The sequence below is a fragment of the Typopeltis vanoorti genome, chromosome 17 (assembly GCF_054136105.1).
Source record: "Typopeltis vanoorti isolate ZY-2024b chromosome 17, IOZ_Tvanoo_1.0, whole genome shotgun sequence".
In the NCBI taxonomy this organism is placed as follows: Eukaryota; Metazoa; Arthropoda; class Arachnida; order Uropygi; family Thelyphonidae; genus Typopeltis; species Typopeltis vanoorti.
In genome coordinates, this window is record NC_143565.1 from 94,256,794 (window position 1) to 94,265,425 (window position 8,632).

An 8,632-nucleotide genomic window follows, 5' to 3' on the forward strand; every position below is an offset into this window, starting at 1 on the left:
TTTCTGAAAAGCCGGCACATTTTAAGTGTAGAATCCTACTGCATTTCGTACAAGTTATATTATTTCCGTTGGACGATAACTCCTCCAGGCATTTGATACACTTCATGTCTCACCTTTCTTTCCTTAGGCGGGGAGTCGTGATTATAAAGATGGCGACGTCCTTTGTTCTTCGCTGGTTGTTGACCACGGTCCTCTCTGTTCACTTTTCAACACTTCAAAATTTGGGTTCTTCTTAGACGATCTCGTTGAATTTTATGTCACTGTCTTCGGCGACATTATTATTATTAATAATAATAATAATAATAATAATAATAATAATAATAATAATAATAATAATAATAATAATCTCCTGTGTGACATCGCAGCCATTTTGCTTATTGCAGGCCTGAGTAGACTTGAAAAAGAGCTAGATAATCTTAGACGCTGTGCTGCTTTCATTTGCCATTTATCAAATGATACACAGTTCAACTGGTTATTCACGTAGTAGTTGGTAACCCATAGAACTATTTTAATACTATGATCCCTGTAATTAAGATTTAACGTATTTGGGTAACTACTGTAAAGAATATATTTGACATGAATAACAATAAGAACAGTGAAAGAAATGTTGGCAAGAGAACATCGATGAGTCAGGATGGCCGAGTGGTGTAAGGCGCCAGATTTAAGATCTGGTCCTCGTAAGAGGGCGTGGATTCGAACCCCCATTTCTGACAAAATATTTTTAAGTTCTCGGTAGTATAGTAGTTAGTATCATAGCCTATCACACTGGAGACCGAGGTGCGATTCCAAAACAGGGAGGATTTTTTATATATTTTCTATTTTATATTATGGATATTGTAAGAAGAATGGTGCATTGCGTACTTCGATTGGAAAGGCCAGAGTTCGATTCTCGTAATAACAACAGGAATCTTGACTTCCCTTGACTAGAAAGTAGTCAAGGGGGAAAATACAGGAATGGATTGATGAAAATGAGATACTGTACAGGGGACAGCATGGCTTTATGAAGGGTAGATCATGCCTCAGTAACTTGCTCAAGTTTTATAACACACTCACGGCTGAATTGGATAAGGGTAATGGGTTTACAGTGATACTGCTGGACCTGGCTAAGGCATTTGACAGGATACCACATGGAATTCTAATCAGTAAACTACAACATATGATAATGGATATAGGGTTGGTGAGATGGATAGGTGGGTGGTTGATGGAGAGATATCAGAGAGTAGTTTATTCAGGAGTAGAGTCCAAAAAGACGGCCTGTGACTAGTGGTGTGCCGCAGGATTCTGTTCTTGGGCCACTGCTGTTCAATTTGTTCATTAAAGATATAGGGAAGGATCTAAGAGGAACAGTTCATTTGTTCGCTGATGATGCAAAGTTGGGTAGGGCAATAGTGAATGCAGAAGATGTTAAAATCTTGCAGGACGATTTGGATAGATTGGAGTTCTGGGATAAGGAGAATGGATGTCAATTTAATGTGACAAAATGTAATGTTATGCATTTTGGGGTTAAAAGATTAGCAGCAGTATACCACATTGGCGGAACTGTACTCCAGGAGATTGACGAGGCCAGGGACGTGGGAGTGTTGGTGGATAGGGAGATGAAGTTTGGGGAACATTGCAAAAGTGGCTAAATCAGTTCATCAAATCACTTGGTTACTGAAGAATACTTTGACGAGCAGAGACAAGCAAGTTATTGTTCCTTTGTACCGAGCCTTGGTAAGACGTCATCTCGACTACTGTGCCCAGATTTGGTCACCTAGGTTTCTTCTTGATGGGGAGGAGGTGGAGAGGATCCATAGACATGTGACCAAGATGATAGCAGGTCTATGGAATGAACCTTATGGGAACAGGTTGAACATTTGTGGGTTGCAGAAGTTGGTTGATAGGCGGAAGAGGGGTGATATGATTGAGACATTCAAATTGCTGAAGGGTTTCTATAGGATTAATCCAGAGGATATTTTTGAGATCAGGACTGGTGGTGGGAGAACTAGGGGACATCTATGGAAGCTAGGCAAGAGTGTGGTTAGTAAGGGTGTTAGAGCTGGTAAAGACTTTTAGAGTGGTAAATGAGTGAAATAAGCTGCCAGAGTCTGTTGTGGGTGCTATGACAGTGAATGAGTTCAAGGCAAGGTATGATAGATACAGTGAGAATGTCGAATAGCTGTGTGGACATGATGTTTAGGGCCTCTCTCGATGAGTCTAAGGACTCCCTGCAGTCGCCAGTAACAACAACAACAACAATAATAATAATCTTTATATGAGCTTTCTTTTTCTTTTCTTTTTTTCAGTTGAAGGTGAGTTAACCGATCTCATGCAGGTAGCAGGATATTTTTCTCTGGAAACTTGGATTTTTTTCTTCTACAAAAACAGGCAAATTGGACGGAAAGTAACCCTAATGAACAGATTAAAAAATACTGTGTAAAACAGTATAACGAAGAAGGTGAATTAATGCAGATAATCGTGTATTACTATGCAGCGTAGGGTGACCTCTAGCGATGAATCCTAGGACTCCATAGAAGTGTCATGCAGTTGTAGTACTACTAATAAATAAGGGTCTGTGGACTGCTTGCTATTGTAGGGATTTCTTCGATGAGTTTCAGCATTCCAAGTAGGTGTCCAGATAATAGTAATAACAAATGACGTTCATATATTTGTCGAAAATGCATGCGCGTCATAAATTTTCGACGTGTCTGCAGTCTTTTGCATTTCATTTTGAAAGGGAAGAGGCATTAACTTTTTCCTCCTTAAACTCTTTGCAATTCAATTACCGAAGGTGAATAATATATTCTGATGTTTTTAAACTAGTTCACAGCAGACTTTTATGAGCCTTCAATGCATAAAAGAAATCGTAAATCAAGTAGGCCATTACTTCTCGTCATCAGTTAATTGAATATCCGGTTTTCTGTCGGATATATTATTTATTCTTTTTCTTTCCATTCTGTTTCTTTTTTTTCTTTGCCTTTTTTTCTGTTTCTTTTTTCTTTCTTTCTTTTTAATTTCCATCTAAATGACATGCGTAGATTACGTGGGTTACGTAGCTTTAGATTAATTCTTCCTATTTTATTTGAAGAATCTACTTATGAAGTATAATAATAATAATAATAATAATAATAATAATAATAATAATAATAATAATAATAATAATAATAATAATAATAATAACAAATACTTGTTGCGCTAAATGCCCAACAATTTAGTTTATACGCCAGTGATTCCCAGCTTGGCATTATTAGGTTGGCATAGATTCCACAACGTGTTGGATTGCATCTACATCTCCAACAAGCCAGGCATTCACCAAACAATCCTTTAAATGGCTCGGATTTGACGGAGAAGACTTTGCTCCTAGATCTGTTTTTCTAACATGACCCGTACATTCTGGATAGGGTTTAGATAAGGGCTTTATCGTGGCCAGGGAAGATAGAGGAAGTTGCCATCATGCTCGCTGAACCACTGCCGAACAATTCTTGAACGATGGACAGTAGCATTGTCGTCCATGAAACAACCGCCAACTGCTGGATAAAAAGTTAACATTGCAATATGGTGGACAACAATGTTCAGATATTCCTCGGAGGGCAATCGACCTTCCAGCAATATCAGGGGACTCATTCCATACCAACAGAACATGCCCCACACCATGATACCATCTCTAGAACCTTGAGTTGTGTTTACAAGGCAATCTGCGTTCATAGCTTCCTGGAGGTCATGCATATTTTCTGCCTACCGTTGGGTACAGAACAAGGTGTACCATGACTCGTCGGACAACATGACTTTTTTTCAAGTGTCAGTCGTTCCTGACATCACTGTAAACGAACTTTCTGCTTCTTCACAGAAATCAGTGGTGCCGTAGAAGCACGCGATTACCAATACCGATCCTCTTCGATTCCCTGCCCATAGTTCGGTGAGATATGGGTCAGGAACACCCCCTGATTAAATGTGCTTCTGTCAATTACTGCACACAAAAAGTTCTGTTTGTCTGCATATAAGCCTTCTCAGACTTATATGCAGGACAGTTATGCCTTTTAGACAAGCAATGCGGATTATTTTTCCACCGATTAAACACTAGGGATATCTCACTTTTTCAGAAACAAGTCAGCTCTGCTGTTTTCAAAATCGTGGCTCCATCCAGAAGGGCACCCACAATAAACTCTTCATCGAACTCCAAAAGATCCGTTATTTATCCCATTGTGATTAACCCTATTCGCCAATACCGACCAGTAGCATTCTTAAATAGTTGCCCAGAACACTTGATGATACAAGAGACCGAGTATTTTTCATGTACGCTGCTTAAGTGACTTTTACGTACATTGCATAAAAGTTTATAATTCTGTAAACGGTATGTGTATGACGATGTTATATAATATTCTTTTAACTCTTTATTTATTATAATTTCAAATAATAACGATTTTAATTTATTATTTTTAATCTATTAATTTTAATTTATTTTTATTTTTATTTTTATTTGATATGATTTTTCTTAATTAATTATTAATTTTTATAATTGCAAATATTTTAAACGGGTATCTGTGTAGTCTGTGGATGGCATTTCCCTCCATAGTGCCAGACCACCAGAAGAAAGACGGTTATAGGTTTGATTCTAGTTGTCGACAGGAGGAAATTTTTCTTGGCCCTTTTTTTTCCCGTCCCAAATCAGCCATTTCTTCCATACAAGCAAGTAGGATTTTAAAATCTCACACACAGAAAATTTTCACATTATTTCAGACATAAGATACCTTTCAGGCCTACAAGCAGCAGCAGTAGTTATTTTCCGTACTTTCCCTTGAAAGTGTGGATTCGTTGTTAGCCTTGAGTTCAGATGTCAGCGAACGTGGATGAAGAGTGCAGACTAGTTTCTCTACCATCTTCAAAAAGTCCATCAGGGTCTAAAGGAACTCTTCCTCCACCAGTTGTTAATCAAAGGATTTATTTATTTTTACTTATAGTTATTTTGATAGTTATAATTATTTTATATCGTATTATATTATAAAAGTAAGTTGGAAGCTAAAATGGCCTCACCTACTCCCAGTACTGGAATAAAAGGCGTTAGTTGATTTATTATTGATTATAAAAGAATATTATTTTGTTATACTTTATTATAAAATAATAAACTATAATAATATATTTTATTATTATGATGTTATTTGACTGTAGGTGATAATAAATTTCAACCTTTCTCCTAACCTCGTTTGAATTAGACTCCTTTCCCTCTCGCTCATCTCCCACTTGTCTATATTTATTCTTTTTTTTTAATAGACAATATCTTTCCATCTTAAATAGATGTTCTTTCCATTTATCTCCATATTCCTTGATCTTTTCATTTAAATGTAAATATCTAACTCGCTTCTGATGTCATCATTTTCTTATATGGTGCAATTTTATGCATCCTTTAACTGATCATAAAAATCTAATTTCTGCATCTTGTAGTTTACTTTTATCTTTCTTTTTAACAGTTCATATTTCTGAACCATATAACAGAGCGAAAGTGGCCATTATTTTATAAAAGTTTAGTTGAAATTTTAGAATCCCTTGAAATTGATATAATTAAGCGTCGTGCGGTTATAAAATTCTTTTTATAACCCACTATATCTGTAAAAGAAAGTTTAACGCCAAACAAAATACATTGGAAGTTCGTAAAAGTTTATGGGCACTCTTCTCCTTCGTTTTCGACAATTAAGAAATGGGCTGCTGAGTTTAAAAGTGGCCGTACCAGCCACGAAGATGATCCACGTGAAGGACGTCCAAAAAGTGTAACAATACCAGAAATCATTGATCAAGTGTACGATATGGCACTGAATGACCGGCGAGTCAAAGTGCGTGAAATTGCTGAGACTATAGGCATTTCAAAAGAACGTGTAGGATATATTTTGCATGAAGCATTGCAAATGAAAATGTTTTGCGCAAGGTGGGTGCCGCGCTTGCTCACAGCAGATCAAAACGCACTCGCGTGAAAATCTCTGAACAGTGCTAAGAGCGTTTTAACAAGAATAAAACTGATTTTGTGAGTCGATTTATTACTATGGATGAGACTTGGATTCACCATTGCACACCAGAATCCAAACAGCAGTCAAAACAGTGGACTGAAGCCGGTTGTTCAGCGCCAAAGAAGATACAGTCAGTTCCATCAGCAAGAATGGTCATGGCATCGGTATTTTGGGATGCTAAAGGTATTTTGTTTATTAATTATCTTGAAAAGGGTAAAACAATAACCGAGGAATATTATTCCGGTCTTTTAACCAGACTAGACGAAAAAATTCGTGACAAAAGACCCGGTTTGCAGAAGAAAAAAATCATCTTTCATCAGGACAATGCACCTGCCCACAAAGGTGTTTTGGCAATGGGAAAATTAAGGGATCTGCAGTATGAATTGTTGGAACATCCACCATATTCCCCAGATTCCCCTCTTCTCAAAACTAAAACTTTTCTTCTCTGGCCAGCGTTTTTCTTCGAATTGCAGCTGTAGAGGGGTATTTTGCAGATCTTATTGAGAAAGAACCACTACAGGGACAGGATAATGGCGCTGAAGCATCGCTTGAATAAATGCATTAGTCTTAAGAAAGATTATGTTGAAAAATAAAAATAATTTGGAAATTATAAATTCGTTTTTTCATTGTTAGGCTGAGAACTTTTCAGACCACCCTAGTACACGCTTTTCCATGTCTGAAGCCAATTTGTTCTTCTGAAAGTAGATTGTTGGCAATATTTTTAAGTCTTTTATTCAGGATTTTACTGTACATTTTGTAACCTGTAATTAATAAACTTATTCCTCTGAAATTTTCACAAACGTATCTGTCTCTTTTCTTAAATATAGATAGAACCTTAGCTTTTTGACCAATCTGATAGATCTTCACATTTACTCCAGCAGTTATCTATTAATTTTAAGAATCTCTGATGGAAATATTCTTCTCCCCCATATATCCAAAGCTCTCTCTGTATTCATGCCATCTAATCCTGTTGATTTTCTACTTTTTTGATACCTTTATTGCTTCTTTTAGTTCGTCTAATCAAACTAGTTCCATACCAGTACTGACGTCTTCGTTATTATTTTATGTTATTAAATTTGGGTCATACCATAAATTCTTATAATGTTCCCTCCATTGTTTTTCTTGTATTATGTTGATTTGTGCTGTATCTCTTTCTTCGTTGCTTAATTTTCTTAGTATTTTGTAGACTATGTCTTGTCTTCCATGCATGTCTTCTATTTTATTAATAAATGTCTCAAGAATCTTCAAACAGTTAATAATATAACAAATTAATAATAAGAAGATTAATGAAGAATTCCGCCTATTGATAATAAAATTTAAATGACTAATAGTAAATTAATTAGCAATAATTAGCAATAAATTATATTGCTAATTAAATTCATTAGAAGAAAATGTAATAATTAATTTAGCAAATGAAGTATTTTTTATTCTCATAAACTGCATGTATGTTTATAAAAAGCATTAATGTTACAGTGTACAAGAAAGTGACCATTTTTGTATTACGCCTACCTATTTTTTTTTTTTTATTTTTTTTTTAAAATGAAATGGGCGATGTCTTTTTCTGATGACATGCGTTATAGATGAACGATTCTTCTTGAAGCGAAAGCGAAAGCGATTTGTTTCCATATTTGTGTTTCTAATTACAGTTTCTGCCCACGTGTAAATCAACGCCAACTAGTGGCACATTTGAGCAACTTAGTGGAAATGACATTTCAAATACAGTGCCTGAGCAATTTAGGATTATTTTATTTATTTTAATAATTTAAATAAGTTTTAAGAAGGTAAATCTCGCCTCCTCCTCCTCCTCTCCCAGCTTTAATTTCCTGCGAATATATCAACACAAAGAAGAAAGACAACCACTTTAAAATGCTAAAAACTATTAAATGGTATTCCATATATATTTCTTATTATCACTTCACAAATCTAATTTCTTATTTGTTGTCTTGGTAAAATGTATAGACAAATATTGTATTATACTCAGTGGCGGCTCGTGGCTTGAAATTGTGGGGGATACTGCAACTTTCGAAATATACATACACACTGTAAGTATAGTGTATACGTGTTGGGATAAAATATCAAAATTATGGTAAAAATTTAAAAAAAAGTTAAACATGAAAAAATATTGTTTGTTATCGATAAAATTATACAGTTTGGTTTAATTCAAAATTACTTAAAAATAAAATATATTCTTCTCGTTTTGTTTCATGCAAAAAATATTGTTTATTATCGATAAAATTATACAGTTTAGTATAATTAAAAATTACTTAAAAATAAAATAGATTCCTTTAATTGTAATTAAAGGAATGGATTTACAATTTTTGGACATTACAATTAAATCCTTTAATTGCAATATCCAAATATTTAAAGAGACGGAGTAAACACGATAAACACTACGAACACTGTACTACTGGCGCAAACTGCATATAAACAACAGTGGAACTGCGCGACGGACAGTGCCGCATTACGCTAATAGCTCGCATCTCACTATGACGTGCATATGCTTGCGCGCGTAGCAATATGACACTGTGGTGGACATAGTGCTGCTAGCGTCCTTCGCCCTCCTAACTGCTACAAGATGGATTTTTATTATTTTTTATACAAAATAAGAGAATTGTATAGGATTGTTGATGATAAAATTAAATATTACAAGCAAATAT

General features: G+C 35.3%; 1 non-coding gene across 1 annotated transcript; it reads left to right on the top strand.

The window, feature by feature from the left end:
* Nucleotides 1-628: 628 nt before the first annotated feature.
* TRNAL-UAA (transfer RNA leucine (anticodon UAA)) lies at nt 629-713 on the top strand. Its single transcript has one exon. It is a non-coding gene; the product is annotated as a tRNA-Leu (tRNA).
* The last annotated feature ends 7,919 nt before the right edge of the window (nt 714-8,632 follow it).